Source organism: Coturnix japonica, chromosome 2 (genome assembly GCF_001577835.2).
Source record: "Coturnix japonica isolate 7356 chromosome 2, Coturnix japonica 2.1, whole genome shotgun sequence".
NCBI lineage: Eukaryota > Metazoa > Chordata > Aves > Galliformes > Phasianidae > Coturnix > Coturnix japonica.
The window spans coordinates 101,798,308-101,817,111 of record NC_029517.1 but is presented as its reverse complement, the minus strand read 5'-3'; the positions used below and the strand labels follow the sequence as shown (position 1 = coordinate 101,817,111).

Here is an 18,804-nt window from a genome sequence, read left to right as displayed (position 1 = left end):
CGAGGATGCACAGAAGACCTGCTAATTTCCCGGCATCTGAGAACACATTAGGTCAAGAGCCAGGAGAACAAAAGTTTTCAAAATGTTCCTGCATACTGGGACAGATAAAGTTTCCTTTATACTTAGTATATAGCAATCAAATTTTGGAGCAAAGGTGTTTCAAAATCTTTCTTATTGAAAACACCATCTGTGTCATTTCCACACTGTACAAATTTCTCCCAGCTCTCCTACCCCTCACCCCATACTTTAAGAAAAAAAAAAAATATTTATTATTCAGGATTTTCAGAAAAACCGACTCCTTCAAACAAATTGCAAGCTTAGAATTTTCCAATGAGAAAATGAAATTTCCCAGGTAACTTTCATGTATTTTCTTCCCTCTACTTCAGTCACTCCTGAAGTGGAAAGTAACCATCTAGATATGTAAAACAGTGCTACGCAGTACTTTAGTGACAAAAAGTGGAAAATCATGTATCTTGTGGGGAAATTACACAGTTAGCTAATTAGACAGTGTATTGTGACATATAATTAGTTTATGTTTGCTTGCTACTTAAAAAAAAAAAGAAAAAGCAAAGCTCTTTATAAATGTTAACCATTAATATTTAACCTAGGCATATATAATTAACAAAAGCCTGTTCTAGGGAAAGCTTTAGCTCTAATTAATAGCTCTACTTGCATGAGAAGTATTATCACATCCTGAGATATTATGACCTTGCTTTTAAGAACAAAATGCAGAACCTACACAGTGCTCTTAAATAATAAAACAGAAATTTAAAGATGGGTGTGGTTTTTGTTTTTGTTGTTGTTTGTTTGTATGTTTTGGAGTTTCTTTTTGATGGAAATGTACTTCATCAACTATCATTTAGCTACTCTTTGAAAGGGTAGATAATATCAGGACAAGGGGAAATGCTTTTAAGTTGAAGGAGGGAAGATTTAGGTCGAATATCAGGGGGAAGTTCTTTACTATGAGAGTGGTGAGTTGCTGGCACAGGCTGCCCTGATATGTTGTGGTATCCCCATCCATGAAGGCACTGAAGACCAGGTTGGACGGGGCCCTGGGTATCCTGGTCTAGTATTAAACATGAAGGTTGATGGCTGTGCCTATGTTGGGGAGGCTGGCGCTTCATGATCCTTGAGATTCCTTCCAGCTCAAGCCAATTTGTGATTCATTGATTGTATGAATCTAAGCACTTTTGTTTGTGTGTTTTTTTGATTGTTTGTTTGTTTTTGTTTTTGTTTTTTTTTGTTTTGTTTTTTTTTTTTTTTAATGATTCACCAGTCTTTCTTCTAAAAGTTGATGAGAATACATAACAGAAGAGTTTGGCAACAGTCTAAGCTGCCCCCTCATCCTCAGTTCATTGTCAAATATAAACAATCTAAATCTACAATGCTGGTGTGGTCACATCTGCATCAACCATAGAAAATGAGAATTGAGTCTGGCCTATCACGACCAAGGGAAACAAGAAACTTGGGAATTTGGGATATGACTTAGGTAGTGAGGTGTTACGGGAGATCTTAACTGTCTTTGCTTATTGTGAGGAAAGAGGAAAGTCTTTTTTTTTTTTTTTTCACTTCTACGACCAGAGTTCAATTCAAAAGGCAGGAAAAAAAATCCCGATCTGCAAAAATGAAGTGGCGAAAGTGTCATGTGTAGGAGTTTTACGTTTAAGCCAATTTTTTTTTTTTTTTTATGATATATGATGTTTATATGAAGAATAATGGCTTCCACTATTTCCATCTAGCTACTCTAGCTAGTTTTGTTCCACTGTAAATTCTTCTTGTTAAATGAACTTTAACACCACATTTAACAATAAAAATGTTGTGCACTGGCGTTTTTGTTTTGCTTCATTTCTTCAAAAAATGCTTTAAATTTTTATTTTCTTTAAAAGAAACAGAATATCATGTTCCAGTACAAAAAATTAGTCATAACTAAAATTAAATGTTGTGGTTTGTATGGTATGAATTCTCCTCAAATAGAAAGGTATTACTCTGCTGGCCAAAAGGTCCCTTAATCCACATAAGATGAGCAGTACATACATATTTATTAAATACTGAAATAATAATAATAAAAAAACAATTTAGCAGAGTCTTCCTAATCAGCAGGATTAAAAAAAGAATCTCAAAGGATTTATATGCATGGTATTTTACTGAGAAATTGCACAGAACACCCTTAAAGTGGGACAGCAACAGAAGAAAACAGAGTGTAGCAAAAAAAAAAAAAAAAAAAGGCCCTCCATGACACATATTAGTGCAATGTGAGAAAATAAAAAATGCAATAAACAAAAATAGATTTTGAATGAAATCAGTGCCTGGAAAGCTAAGGGAACAAAATGTGCCTAATGTCCGTCCTGCAAACCTTTACTTAGGGAAATGTTCTCTGCTCATGCAAACAGCTCTATTTTTGTTAGCTGGACTGTCCCTGTAAGGATAAAATTTTGCAGCTGAGTTGCTAAAAGACTTTAAATATTGCTCATGTCTCATTAATATAATGTAATCTGCTACTTCCAGTTCCTCATCCTGGGATACTCAAACAAATCTGAGTATTAATTTTGGAGATCCATCAGCAAAATATGTTTGCTACATATACACTGGGGCAGAATTTTCAGCTTGTTTTAAAGAGCACTTATCCAGCTCTTTTTTTCACCAAAGCTGGTAATTGAGGACATGACCCTTTAAATTTCTATCCATTGAGTCTTAGAATCAGAGCAGTTTTATAAACCATTTCACAAAAATAATCCAGCTAATATCAAAGAAACCTCCAATATATTCAAATTTCCAGCTTGATCTCTGCAAGTTTTGCATCTTAAGCCCTGAGGAATGCATAGCAATGTTATTTTTCAAACTACTGTTTCAGTTTTTTTGGAGTTATGGTAACTTTAGATAAATGTATACTTTCATTCCAGCTGATAAATGATCTTCCTTTAGTCTGAATCTGAATTCATTACAAAGTATAGATATATGCAGAAAGTGGAGATAGAAATCAAGTGGTCTTAACAGATGTGAACTCATCAGGGTTCCATTTGTTAAAGGAAATTATTGAATATTAACTAAAAGTTAATTAGACCTAATTATGAATTAGAAAGAAAAGGTAATTTGAAACTAACTACTACCCATTATTACCTTCTAGAAGCCTGGATCTTGAGGAGGGTCCTTGAATATGCTACTTTTCTATTTATTCGCCTTATTATGCTAAGTCCTCTGCTAAATTCTATTTCACTGAATGAAGTCTTGCAGAACATGGTACTTCCTTTACCTCAAAAATACCAACAGAAAAGACAATCAACTTGTCTTGACATACTTGAAATACTGAAGTACTGTTGTTTTTTAAAAACACGATGGTAATGATATCAAATACCAACCAACAAAATTGCATCCTTTTCTTCTAGCTTCGCTTCCTCCATTGTTCATCTTTTTCAAAAATAGGTGAAGTGATACCATACTATTTCAAGGGCACAGAGTATGTTGAAAGTGAAGGGACTTGGATATGTCCAAAGGTAATATTCTTGCTAGTAATGGAGTGGACCACAATGTGTATGCGTAGTCCAGTTCCATCAGTCTTTGGATTCCTGACCATTCACTATACAGTCAAGATAACTTACATGCATGATGATAATAGAAATGGGAAGTAGGATATGGTGTCTAGTGAGCACTGAACTGAAAAAAACCCTCACAAACAAACAAACAAACAAATACAAGCAACCAAAAAACAACCTGGAGAGACAAGAACTCTTTACACATGCTCTTCAAGTACATGTAGGAAAATAAAATACTGTGACAGCAAATGTACCTGACAAAGAAAGGGCAGAGACTGACAAGGATGCAAATGAAGGCCACAAGGAATCAAGCTCAGTCCGCAACTGACTTCTTCATTGAGCTGTTCTGATCCTACTTTCAAAATTAGTGTGTGATAGAGTTGCAGAAGAATTTCCATTTATCTCCTGTACTTCTCTCGGTTCTTAAAGAAAACTTGAGGTAGTCAAGCTGACACAGTCAGTCAGTGGGAAAATAACGCAAAATGTCAGATTTAGAAACTTGACTTTGGGGCTTTTCTTATTTTATGGTATTTCATATAATAATTCAAGTATTGCTGCTTGACACATACATACAACAACAACAACAACTAAAAAAACCCACTGCTTTAGCTTTCCTGCTCCAGTAAGTTTTATAAAGTAGGATATGTGATAAGTTTAAATTGTCCTGAAGTCCTGTGATTTGAAACGATGTTCGGTGAGTCAATGCAATTTGCACTTTAATTTACAGTTTAAAATTATAAGTCAACTTCTACCTGTTACTTGCCATTTATAGGCACTCAAGATACAGACACCTTTCAATGCAAAAATCCACAAAAATCGTTGTACTCTCTTTTCCTAAACCAGTTTCAGCACAGAAAATTTATCACCACTTTAGTGAAACATCAGCTGTTACCCCAAACATTAGGCTGGTTTAGAAATATCTATGACCTGCTTGAGAAGGTGGGTTGGACCCAGTGATTAACTCTAGAGGTTCCTTTCAATCCTCACAATCCTGTGATTCTGTGAAGGTATTATAATATTATAATTCTACATTTTCTAAAGTAGGATTTGATGGATGTCTTTGGGCATTTTTGAATAACTTTACATTTTGGATCCACATTACTGAGTTCAGTTTTTATTAAAAAGAATTATTAGTTCTAGCCTTAATACTGCTATGGGAAACTTTTAAAACAATGAATAGAAATTCACATCTCAGGTTGCATTATGATATGAAAGACCCGCAGATGGAAAGGTGACGTGCAAGGTCTGTCCCATATTTCTGCGTATTAATAGAATTTCTGACTTAAGAATCTGGGGAAATATTTAATATTGCTTTTTAGAATAACAAAGAAAAAAATATATTTTTGAGATCTCATTTTAAACTGACTGTCTACGGTCTGGACCTTTTCCAGTTCCACAATGAGCTTTCTGAAACATAATATCTATTCTTAAAGGCAAATTCCTGTGCAATTCCATAGAAACCACAAAGAAATTCTGTGGCAAAGAATCTAGCCACTTCTGTACTTGTTTTATGGCTTCTGTGTATAGATACAGATAAAACAGCAAAGCATCAGTAAGAATGAGATCAGCATTAGAAACAATACTTAGAGAAATTGCTGGAGAAAAGTAGGGGCAGCAAAAAAAAAACCATCTATCAATACATTACAAGAGATTGCCTTCCAGAATCTGTCTGGTTCCATAAATACAAGAAATACAGAGATACATTTGGTCTCTTATTCTTCTGTACTTTTCTTTCATGCTCTGTGACCTCATTCAACACATATTTACTTATCTGAGTCTGAGTAGTTATGTTCTCTGTTGATCAAAATATCTCAAGAAATCACAGAGTATATTCTAATAAAACTGTTTCATATTGCAGCAGTATCTTCCAAGTTTTTTGTTTGTATATGCATTTTCTTCAAATGGCTCATGTTAACTAAAAATTGATATGGAAAATGAAAAGTAAGGGTACAAAACTTTTTGTTGCATAAGAAAATTTGTCTATGGAAAAACAGTGGGTGAGTGCTATTGCTTAACAAATTTATAGGTACTATTTGAAAGAAGAAAATATATGTGACTATTTGTAAAAATAATCCTAACATCTCGCAAAATGAGCTACCAAACAACCTTGTGTGGAGCTGTGTAGATACATCTGTAGTATCAGTATTCTTACTTTTTTGTTTGTTCCATGCACGTTAAGCTTCACAGATATTTTCCAGTCTCAGAATTCCTAAGGAAATTCTCAAGCAACCAAAATTTCAAAAATATTTTTTGTTGCACCAAATGAGGAAAACTGACTCCTTTTTTTTCTTGTTGTTGTCAGTCAGTAAGCACCTGTCTTGCCAGAAAAAAAAAAAAGAATCCATTATCTATTAGCAAAATTGCGTCCATGACAAAGAGGCTTGCATATATAACTTTTTTTTTGCTCAAATAGTCATGACACATTGGTTAGGACAAGTTACATGTAACAGAGAAGGTGAGAGAATGTAGACATGAAGAATTAATTAATCAATTAATTTTATTTTTTTCCTTCTGGCTAAATTTCTATTAGGATTGAGTGACTACATGCTCACATGGTATTTTGTAGTTGAAGTTATACTTTCCACTCTGCTACTTAAGCAATATAAAGCAGAATAAAAGTTTAAGAAATATCTCCCTCGTGAGCTTCTTTGTTTCTCAGGCTATTGCTCATTTATAAATTAAAAGCATTTCAGTTACATTTTGTGTGCTGCAGTTTCCAGTATGTAAGTCCAGTGCTGGACTCAGTTTTAGCATAGCTGCTGAAGTGATGTCCAAAGGGTCCAAGGATTGACAGGTGGATATTTTAGTGCCTAAGGCACAGGTCAGCTAGTTAAGGAAAATTTAAAATAAAACCAGGGTTTTATGGCTTTGTGTAGAGCTCACTAATGTCAAAGGGAAGATTCCCATATGGAAGCATTTGAAAACACCAGATGATATGAAGAAAGTGGAAGGTTCTTCGGCTCCTAAAAATAAAACATCTATAACTTAGACCTTACCATTGGCAATAAATATGAAAGAGATGTTCTACTGAGAATCTTGATGTAGAACTTAAGATGGGATGAGTGACAAAAACTTATCCAGCAGCGCAGAAATTCAGTATAGGGTGAATGCTAAGCTGCATTTTAGCTCTTTGGGATCAAATCCAATTTTACTGTTTGCTTTATTTAGTACCCTTTGTTTTTGGGCTTTCAAGCCTGTTATTTGCATTTTGCAGACAATTTCAAATTGCTACAGATTTTTATGCCCATTGAGTACTTTTTTCTTTTGATTACTTTTCTTTTCCTTTATTTATATATTTATTTTAATTTGCTTTCTTTTCCCTAAGGTAATGAGGCTTGACAGCATGATTCCCTCTTGGGGAAATTGGACACATGTAGCTTTTAATTCCTTCTGCAGAAAGGAACAGCTAAATTAAAAGTAGCAGGATGTTTCTCACAAAAGGAAAAATTTTGTACCCAGATTGAGTTGTGGCTCAACTTGAGTATCTTTGTGGGAGAAACCACAGTCCCTACTGGGCCATAATTACCAGTGGCTCAGCACAATCTCAGTGGGCAAGTCAATTTAGTACAGTTTCCCTACACCTTAATTCCAGACTTAGTAGAGTCACCATTGTGATGCAAGAGGCTTCATGTAAGATGGAAAGTCATAGTCACTCCAAGAAGAGTGCTCTTTGGGTGAATAGTTTATGATCTAGCTTCCAAAAATTCCAAAATGATCTTTGATAAGGCCTTAAAGAAAACCTTTGATTCCAGGTTCACTCTTCACTTTTTGTATGGCTGTGACTGAGTCTCTTTAGTTTCTCCATGTTTCTGATGATACCATCAAAACTTTCTCTTACAGAAGTGTTCAGATGAGTTCATTAATATTTGTGAAGCACTTAAATGCAGCACTCACTGAAGTAGAAATAATTCAGGGCTGGGCACCTGGCTGCACATTATTATTCAATTCTATTATCAGTTATTATTCTATTATGCATACTATTACACAGTACAATCCAAACCAAATCCCTAATTGGTTTGGAGCACTGAGGAAATGTTCTTCCATGCTCCCCAGATGGCGGAAAATCTCAGTGTACACAAAATATCAATAGAACAAGCAATAGAGCTTGAAGCAGAAACTTTGACGCTGTGCCTCAACTTAACAAGAACCATCTGCTCATGCATGAACAGTAATAGAAGACTTGAGAAGCCGCAAAGCAGAGTGCATACACAAACACAGGTTATATAAGTATCAGTAGCATTCACTTCATTGCAAAGAGGTGGGAATAAGTTTATCAGGCATACTCAAGAGTAGGCAAACAGGGCCAATTAAGAAAAAGTCCTCAGCAAGCCTGACCCTACAATTAATCACAATGGCTTTCTGAAGTAAAAATTAACTGCAGTATAAATGGTAGTCTGAAGAGCAAGCAATTTTCTGGGAGACAAAATGCATAATCTGGGAAACCAGGCTTGTGAATTTAATCATTTCTACCTGCAGGTAGTAACTCATAAGATATCTTTCACATGTACTGCAGAGTCAATGTGACTGGCCCAGTTATCTGGCCCTGAAAGACCTTTGAAAATCAGGCTCGCAGTCAGTTTGAAGGGATACACATTATTTGCCAAACATTACTAGAGGGGAAAAAAATTGAATTTTAATATATTGTTCAAAAACCTGATATGTTTATTACAATTTTTTTTTTTTTTTTTGCATTGTCTTCATTGTTGTAAGTCTTCAGTATTGAATTTACAAAGAAAAAGTACTTGTGGGGAGTGTTCAATGAATGTAACCAAAAAAAGTGTTCTAAGTTTTAGGTGGATACTCTTGAGATGTAAGTGGCAAGTGGGCTTGAATGAAATGAATAGAGAATTTGAATCATGTACAATTTATTTCAAGATTCTAGCAATATTGTCAGTGTTCTCCAGTACATTTGATTTCAAGTAATATGTTTTATATTTCATTATTCTATTACACTAGAACAGTTACTCTACAATTAATAAGACCTGATTACTTTCTCTAATGAGTCATTGTTTACCATCATAGACTATTGGTTTAGCTTAGGGTCTTGAGCCTAAAAGCAAAATTTTTGCAAAACACTTAAAGCAATCATAGAGTCCATAGAAGCTTTCTGTGTAACCTATTTTACTGACAAACAATTACATTTCAGATTGAAGAGGTGAAATGATTAAGAATATTTGACTTAGTTGCCATGACAGCATGCATTTTTCATCAGGCAGAGTGTAATTACTACAATTTCAATGATGTAAAATCAAGAAAGATGATAACAAACAGCAGAACCATGGAGATATTGCCATTGCAACCACGTTGCCATGGCAACAGTGATAATAATCTCAGTGATAGATGTTTTCTCTTGCTCTTTCCATTTTGTACGGTTATAACATTCAGAGCCAGTTTTTACCACAGCTTTTTATAGTTTATTAGACTGTCAAAATAGTTTATGAGATGTTGTTGCAAAGGAAATGACTGAGTTCCGCAGCCTAATAAAAATGCCAAATACTCTGTTTACATACTGCTCCAGCATTTAACAAACATTAAAAAATTGTATGAAAAATGATTTGATATTGTATCTGTATTAATCAATTTGCAAGGCATAAGCTCTGTCACTGAAGGTCAAATGAATACCTTCCAAGCATTACTTTTAGAGAGCTCTTTTAAAGTTTATTCTTGACAGTATTCTGCCAAATCCTTCTACCTGGGGTGGTGCAAAACAAGCAGCTCACAGAAAATAATTCATAAGAAAAATAGTGCTCATGATTTAAATAATGTAGATGGTACATTTAATAACACAATACGAAAGAAGTTGACAACAAAGATTAAAGAATAATTCAGTTACCAGAAGTCTACCATGAACACAGGAGATAGCACATCAAACAGTAAAATAATGTATGCATGCTATACATTTATATATATATGTATATGTACCTATATGCAAATATACTGTATGCATATGCTATTTCATGTAATGTTTTCATAGTGTATCTATGAAGACAGGATAAATAATATGTTCACAATGTTATCTTCTAGGCTCTAACGGCATCAGTACTTATTAGGGGAAACACTGAAATTTCCTTCTGAGGCAGAAATAAATTCCCTTTTTATAGTTCTAGAGACTGAATTTCTAAATCTGGAACAATAAATCTCTCAAAAGCAATGCAATTTTAATGGAAGGTTTTAGGATTGTTTGTACAGGAAAAATTTAAATAAATTCCTCTTTTCCTGTTTTTCCCTATCTTTTTGTCCCTAAACTTAGAAACAGCCACCTTATATGTTAAAAAATGATAGACATACTCTGATGTACAAACATATCTAAAATATGAATATTGATTAAAGAAAAGTATATATATATATATAGAAAACATACGTATATATTCTTATATATATATATATATATTGTTCTTAAGTGGCATTACCCCAATTTTGTTTGATTATCAGAAAGAATTGCTAGAGCTGTGGCTTTTCCCACTGTTCAGTTTGGCCAGCTACGTTATGCATCCTCTCTGCGCCAAGAGCTTCAGTGCAGAACAAAACCCAGAGAGAGATAGGGAAAGATTCTTGAAATGTCGCGGTTAAACAGGTGGGTAATGGGACAGGAGGACTGAGAAAGAACATGAATGATTATTCAGTGCTTTGAGGTGCTAATGCAGATTTGAGAACCAACATGGGAGTCTCGCAGCAATATCGAGACACTGTGGCTGGAGGTATCAGTTTCAGTCACATTGCTCCCCAAAACAGCTCTGACAAGGGGCACAGCCCCTTCATTACATGGTCTTAATTTTGCTTGTCCCATAACACAGATACAAATGTACATACTGTTTTCTCCAAGCAAGGAAATTAATTTCCAGTTTACAGAGCAGTGAAGAGAATGGTCCTAGAATTGTTTTTTAAAATATTGGAGACAACTCTATTCCACATTTAGCAGTTACGATCTATAGTAACAATCTAGGTTGCTTTTATTTACAATAATAAAATAAAATAATAAGATGAAGGAAAAAAACTGAATAAATTGTATCATATCATTTGTTAATAGAGCACTACCAAGTGTTACTCATAGCTTATTTCTTTACTGTTTATACTCTTTGGTAAACTGGAGTATGTAAAATTTTAACTCATGCACATGGAAAATAATAAATTAATGGTTATTTCCTGTTCAAAACAACTAAAATTTGAATTCATACGCCTCATTACCACTAATGGATAGCACCAGTTTTCTTTGTCGCATATGTTAGAAATGTATACAGTGTGTGAGTGTGGCAGGAGAGTCACAGACTCCATTGCTGGCGCAGAACAAAGACCTTTACTGTATGTGTTTACAACCTTTTCTACTCGTGCAACAACCCCTTGGTCACATGTACCAATCAGGTGGCTCATGTGTGTTTACATCTGGTGTGAGTAGCTTTGAAGCTTGTTTACTCATTTGTAATGACTTTGTCTGTGTAGATAGGAGAAGTTCTCTGCGAAGATCCATGGCAAATGTTGACAAATAACATTTAGCAGCAAGAGAGTACATAATCATAGACAAAATCAGAGGTGTTTGAAGACCTAATAACTTTGTTGACATTACAGAACTACCTCTAATAATTCATTTAGTAAAATTTATTCCATTCATTTTTATCAGATTCTGACAGTGGAATATATATATATGTATACATATATGTATATTTATGTCAAAATGTCTTGAGCTGTGAGAACTGGGTCCCCTCATTCAAATGTTTCCTTCTCTTAATTTCACATGATTACTCTTCATTATGCTTCCTTACAAACAAACAATTCACTATAAAGTCTTGCTGTTAAGTATCCAATATTTGTACTTCCACCTTTATGGACAAACTAATCTATATGACATCATCAGTTTAGTAGAAACACATTTCTCTCTCAATTTCCTTTTGCTTTGTGTTCTTGATCATATTACATATAGACTTTACAAAAGATTAAGATTAATGAAAAAAAAAATAGAGGAAAAAAGAAACTGGTGAGAGGTGTTAAAGGAAAAAACTACCTGGAGCTATTTTAATTCTTTATTTGAATCTGAGCATTTTTCAAAATGATGTCATCCCTTTAAATATGCTTTTCTTCCTAAAGATACTCATCCCTTTATTTAACTCACCATTTCTGTTTTTTTTTCTTTAAAAATCTTTCAAGATTTTAAATATACTTGATAACAAGCAGGGAAAACAAACAGACAAAAAACAACATGCTGTGGTTTGACTGGGATGACACGGGAGCTGTAGAGAGGCTGTTATTTGCCTTCTCCACCTTATGATTTTTGTGACCCATGATGTCAGAGGCGGATGTTGGTGGTATAGCAATAGAGGTTGAACCTTCCCACCAGTATTCCATTACATGTTGTTGCTGTGTGACAGATGGCAGCAGAGGTGCAGTCTGACAAAATGGAGTCTGACATGGTAGTGTGTATGAACCAGTGGTGTGTCACTGAACTCCTCCATACAGAAAAAATAGCACCCACTGACATTCACTGATTCTTGTTGAATGTTTAAGGAGACCTAACAGTGAATACTGATGCAGTGGCTGGTGTGATTCATCACTGGGGTCAGTGTCAGTGGGTCAGCAGATTTGAAGAACAAGGCATGAAGGCTCTTGTTCAAAAAACATAGCTAATGTTATTAAAAATAACTTTTAGCTAATTAATAGCTAAATTAATAGCTATTAAAAAATAGTGCTTTGTAGCTGAGAATTTGTTATATTAAACTGTGTTATTGTGCTTTTTGTGTCTGCTATAGTTTCCATAGAAATAAATTGGATGCATTATTTTCAAAGCAAACTATGCAAATTATGATAAATTTAATTTGTCTTTTTTTTTGTTGTTTATATAGTGACAGAGAACAGTTCTTTTTGTCTGTTTCTCCTTGGCCTCAGAGGTGTTTAAACTTCTTACAGTCTTTGAATTTCCCAGTAGACCTTCTACTGATGAGTTGACAAAAATCATGAATATCTCTCTATAATTATCAATATTATTTGTTCTGCATTAGATTTTCTCCAGCTCAGTGCACCCCATTCATCATTACTTTGTGTTTATTGTAGTTTTGGTCATTTTTAGATCTCAAATCAGTCTCTTTTCCAACTTTCAGAGGTTATTATTGGAACCCATTCTGTTTAACGTATTTGTTGATAATTTGTATGAGAGAATTGAGTGCATCAGTAAGTTTACAGGTGACAACAAGTTGGGAGGAAGTGTGGATCTGCTTGAACATAGGAAGGCCTTATAGAGGGACCTGGACAGGCTGGGTAGTTGGGCTGAGACCAATGGGATGAAGTTCTACAGGACCAAGTGCCGAATCCAACACTTCTGTCACAACAGCCCCAGGCAACACTACAGGCTACAGGCAGAGTGGCAGAAAGATGTACAGAGGAAAAAGATTTGGGGGCACTGGTCAACAATCTGATGAACAGCAGTGTTTGCAGGTAGCCAAGAAGACCAATGGCGTCTTGGGTTGTATCAGAAGCAGCATTGCCTCCAGGAGCAGGAAGGCAATCACTGTTTTCATCTCTGGTGAGGCTGCTGCTTGAATACTGTTTAGTTTTGGGCCCCTCCCTACAGCAAAGGCACGGATGCCCTCAAGCATGCCCAGAGAATGGCAACAATGCTGTGAAGGGTCTGGATCACAAGTCTTATGAGGAGTGGGATTGTTCAGATTGGAGGAGACTCAGGGGAGACCTTACTGCTGTCTACAACTCCCTGAAAGGAGGCTTTGGTGAGGTGGGGGTCAGTCTCTTCTGCTGTGTAACTAGCTATAGGATAAGAGGTAACTGCCTCAAATTCCATCAGGGGAAGTTCAGGTTGGATATTAGGAGGAATTTCTTCTCAAAAAGAGGGTGAGCTATCTAAACAGGTTGCCCAGGGCAGTGGTAAAGTCAACGATGTACTTTATTGGGCAATGGTGTTGGTAGGTGGACGTTTGGACTGGATGCTCTCAGAGGTCTTTTCCAAACTTAATAAGTCTATGATTTTGTGATTCAAATATAATTCTTATTACTATCAAATTCTGATTACAAATACTATCTATCCCTCATCAACCAATTTTACGATTTGAAGACAATAATAAAGGAAAAAAACAAACAAACAAAAAAATTCATTTGGAAAGCTGTATTTTTGGGACTGTTCTAGTTTTTAAGGTATATTTTCTTATGCAATGGTACTATTGCAGAGATTCTCAGGTCTGTTGTTTGGAATATACGCACAATTTCTGCTAATATCATTTAGCATAAATTATGGCCTGTAAGTGTCTATCTCTGCTTTCTGACATGGCATTCAGCACATATTGTCTACCATTCTACAAACAGCCTCTTGTAACTTTTGCCCCTGGAGATTTTAAATTGGTGAATTTTCTGGTTTTTCAGACAACACATGAATTGTGATAATGTGAATATGCAGAAGTAAATTTAAGTACAGAAATTTCAGCTTTTCAATGCTATTTAGTGAACTTATTTGACAATTCAGGGACATTCCATAAGCTAGATGAGTTTCCGAGTGTATGAACAGTAATTTGGATTAGTGACCTACCAAAAAAAAGATATAATAGATTTATCAAGATTTACCTTCCTGCAAAGGAATGAGCTTATCTTCTCCAACCCCTCTTTTTTCAGGACCAACTGTTGATTTCAGAGTATAGCTGATACAATTTTATTTGCTGAGCATCTAAGCACACACTGCTTTCAAATGGAATCATGTTATAGAATACGGGATTTTCACTCTCAACTTCCCGTGAGAAAGGGGGGAATCAGAAGCAATGTCTCTAGAAGCAGCTCTTGTCTTTGAACAGAAAAATACAGGTGTCAATAAAAGCAGCGTAATCACTGAAAAAGAGTTGCATTCACATCAAACTTGTGATACAAATGTGAAAGTTTGACTTTGCTCTCAACTGCCAGTGTCCTGGGAGACTAAGTCTTTGCATGTGATATTCCTTTGGGAGTGCTGATGTCAGTTTGGAGAATAGTTTCCTTCTTTGCAGTGTGGTGAAGGAGAGAAACTGTTTTGTCCAGGGCAGTAAGTGATCCCCTGATCTTGGTTCCATGCTGAAAACTGATACACTTTGAGGCATTTTAATCTGCTGACTGTGTGCCAACTTCTTCCGCTATCTAAATGCGGGACACATCTGCTTATGGGTGTGTATGTGACAAAAACTCGAATTGCAGTAATTGAGTAAGATAGTGTTGCTAAAGAGCTTATAATGGAATTTCTTATTAGAGAGAATTTCATCAATAATTAAAATTCCCACCTGTCCACAGTCCCTACTTTTAATTATTCTGGATGTCTCTGTCCCACAAAATACTGATAAATGAAGTCACTGCTTGTGCCTTAATTTGAAGATTAATTAATTGTTGCCATTGTGTGCAGTCTCATTAGGAACACTGTTGAAAAAATCGTAACAAAGTCTGAATACAAATTCTAAAATATTAGTGGTTAAGTCCTCAGTTGAAGTTGAGAGCAGCATTATTCAGCAAGACTGTGCTGATATCACCTACTACACTAGCAGTAATCACTTTGTACAGTATGCAAGCTACATGCATTCAGAAACAAGAATCCAATGTGTTGTAATGTGTTTCAAAGCCTGAACAGATGCTGTGCTATCATTTTCCTAGATGAAATTCTTCTTCCCACTTGTCTTTTCCTGTACCACTTAAAGCACACAAACAGTGGATGTTGGCATGAATGATAGAAAGATCTTGTGATGACCCTCTGCACCTGAGAGAATTTTCCACCAGACAATATTTGAATGATTTTTAAAACAGATGTGAAAGTCTTAAAACCCTCATCCCAACTGCCTGAGATAGAGAAGAAAAATGAATTAAAATATAGATTGAGAATGTCTTTTGATATTAAAAATCATTTTCTGAGGAAGATTTTAGAGCAATTTTCTGTCTTATGCATTTTATCTTGCCACTTTTCCCATTGACTATTATTTCTCTGGGTCTCTGGTGGATATATCCTGAATAATATTCTGGAGAATATTAAGCCATGCAGGAGTAAGAAAGAGCTCCAGGAAACTACTGCAGCTTAATCTGACTCATTCTACTTCTGATTAAAATGGCTGTGGTATTTAGTTTTCAGCAATTTTAGCTCAAATTTCTTCCTCCAACTTATACAAACTTTCTATGGTTTCCATTTGGTAACCTACATAAAATTCCACACCACTGCTTGATGCCAAGTTTTTTTCTTTTCTTTCTTTTTTTTTTTTTTTCTCCAGACAACCTGTCTTTACTTGTTAATGATTCTGGATTTGTGTTTTTCCCTTTGTCCTTCCACCAGAGAAAATGAAATGTATTTAATGTTCCAGCCCGCAGAAAATCTGCTGGTAGAGAATCTTAGAACACCTGAACACTTAATAAGATCTTTCAGTTATGCTGCATACAAATATTTTTGTAATTTTAATGATCCAGTTTTTAAATTCAGACAAATTTCAGTTGAACTGTTCTTTTAAAAGCCCCAGTATTAATAAAAACTGCTTGTTGTGCATTTTCACATGTAAATTTTATCTTTTCCATTGCAGGTTTTGCAAATGATATCTCTCCTAAAGTCTATAAAGTAGCACGATAGTTCTGCTGTGATTTGATGTGTTATTTCGCTGTCATAGGTTACCTAGGAGAGTACATATATTGCAAAGGCTAAATTAGTTTCATTTCAAATGATGTAAAACAGCTAAGAAAGAACAAATGTATATCATACAGGACAGAATGTAGCACTGCATGAATCATATTTGAATATATTTCAGTGGCTGTTTTTTCTGTTGCAGCTATCCACACATGTAGAGATTACTTGTGCCTGGAAGTGAGTATGTCGAGACATCTAGGGAGCAATTTTCAATGATCATATACCCTTTACTCTATCCCAACAATATGGCATCTCTATGATATCTTGCATTCTCATCCTGGATATTTCAGTGAGGAAAAGTGAGCAGTTTTGTACCTCCTGACTGGGATCTGCAGCTGATGAGGCAGTCCACTCATTCCAGTTTTTATAGCAAGCTTTAGAGCAGGTACACTGAAGAAAATGGAAAAAATGAATAGCAAATGAGAAGAAAGAAAAGAAAAAATGGCACAAGAATCTTTCTGTGTGTCATTTCCAACATATTGCGTGCCACAGAAATACTGTATAACTAATTGGTTGGTTATGCATCTTCTGAATTGCATCAACACAAATATTACAACTATCGCTGACCCTTAGCTACTTCTGGAAGATAAAACTTTTCTGAAGTAATTCTGAACATCTTTGGCCTCTGAAACACTCAGAAACATAACTGAACTGTACACACTAAAGAAGAATCAAATTGGGATTTTCCTACCTTCAACATGCCACTGGAGATGACTGAGTGAGATGAGTATGTCTTGATCTTTAGACAGAAGGTGAGAAGTAATCCTCTCCTCACTCTTCTCCATCTGTAGTCTGGATGAGCACTGTTACTGAGGGAACACTTTAGTATATACTTGCTTCCAGATTCTTTCCATAACTGAAAGTCCCAAGCATTACTTAGAAACAGATAAGATATCAGCATTGCCTAAGCAGCCAACCATTGAAATATAAAACCAGAAATGTTAAAAGGGAAACATTATCAAAGAAGGTTCTATCAGCAACAACTTGCAAAACAATTCTGTGTGTGTACATTCTGCTTCATGGTCATATCTTGTTCCCTTGTCATGATGGGTAAAGAACCATTACACCACAGCATCTTTCTCTTCTCAGAAGTTTTTCCTTGGACGCACATGCCTTATGTCATATACTGACTCTCTAATTGTGCTTGAACACTACTGTCCACAGTGATCCTAAAGTATTTCACTTGGAGAAGGTTCAGCTGTCTTCAAAACTGCTAATGATTTTATAAACACTTTTAAGTTATTTGCTTGAAGGTGCAGCTATCTGACTGCAGATTTAAAGCCATTTGCTCCTGATAAATTATAATGGTGTATCTAAAAGGGCCTCTTCATTTAAACACTGGAGAGTGAAAGTTCTATTTAAATGACATCTGACTCTCCATCTCTTTTAAAGTTTCTATTTGTTGCTGATCTCTCCTAGCTCCCATTGTTTACTCTGCTAAATATGGTATTGAGATAAAACCATATTCCACTCCATAGGCTTTTTCTAAGATTTCCACAAGCAGCAGGAGGTAAACAGAAGAGTCAGATAAAAAGAATTACAATAAGGTGTTGTTTATGCATTAGAACGTGTGGAAGAACAGGAGAATAAGAGGAATATTCTTAAAAGAAGGTAAAATTGAGCTCTACAAGAAATACATGATTCCCTAAATGGTTCTGCCAGTCTAAATGTAGAAGATAAGTTCCCCTTGAAAAGAGAAATGATATTTAGAAATATTTTTCTTTCACAGTAAAATAAAATAACCTATGGGAAATAAAATGTTATTGTAGAAAACAAGAACTCAGTTTGTGAGACATTTCCTAGTGGCATAATATGAAATGCTTCTGTCCCCTTCCCAAAGTGCTGTATCTCCCCATTGTGCTCGTAGATCGCTGAGTTAAGGCAGAAGTTCTAAAATGACACTCACGAAAGCAAGAAGGGAGTCTTCATTTAACAAGCTCTTACAAGTCAACTCATACTACAGAACCTAATCCCTCAGCCCTTTCCAGTTAGCCAAATATTTTACAGAGGTTCAAGGGGGGGTCTTTTGCTGACACTCCAAGGTGCTTCTAACTGTTTTCAACTAAGCTAAAACATCCAGTGCCCAGATGAATAATGTAAACCATGTTTATTGTATTGGCAAAACTATGTTGAGAAGCTGATATAAAAGAATTGTTCATTGTGAAATGAGCAGTTTCTGAAAATTTGACTTCACAGAATTCTTCTAAATGCTGTCAGCTGTCCAACTGACAGCAAGAAAGTTCTCAACTCCTGGAAAAGAAATACTGATGACAGTCAAATGCACAATCTGAGAAAAACCAAACTTTTTTCCTAGGGAACAAAATAAGATTGCTTTTCTTCTTGGATGGATGATAAAGAGGTTGGTCTCCTAGTCATGCTACTTTTCAGAACACAATGAAGTGCACACGGGCTTGTTTGGAAGATGAGCTTAGCTGTCTGTACCTTTTCTACTTGCTGCTATATAAGCTAGCTATGTATCATTTGCTAGTTTGATTATAGGTGTGTGTTTCATAGTACTACACTGGAAGAATAAGTGAACTGAGGATATTTTGATAAGGATGGTAAATTCCAAATGACTTCCTTGAATTAATCAACAGACTATGTTGTTTCCACCTTACTATTTCCTTATATTTCCATTGTATTTTCTGATGCGTTTACAATTCCAAA

The 18,804-nt window shown here is 35.3% G+C and overlaps 1 long non-coding RNA gene across 1 annotated transcript in view; it reads right to left on the bottom strand.

Moving 5' to 3' along the window:
• Nucleotides 1-16,944, bottom strand: part of LOC107310173 — a 30,523-nt gene extending 13,579 nt beyond the window's left edge. Inside the window, exons 1-2 of the long non-coding RNA XR_001553509.1 lie at nucleotides 16,829-16,944; nucleotides 16,453-16,527 (exon numbers count right to left, since the gene is read on the bottom strand). This is a non-coding gene — a long non-coding RNA (uncharacterized LOC107310173). The remainder of the gene's footprint in view (nucleotides 1-16,452; nucleotides 16,528-16,828) is intronic.
• Between the last annotated feature and the right edge of the window lie 1,860 nt (nucleotides 16,945-18,804).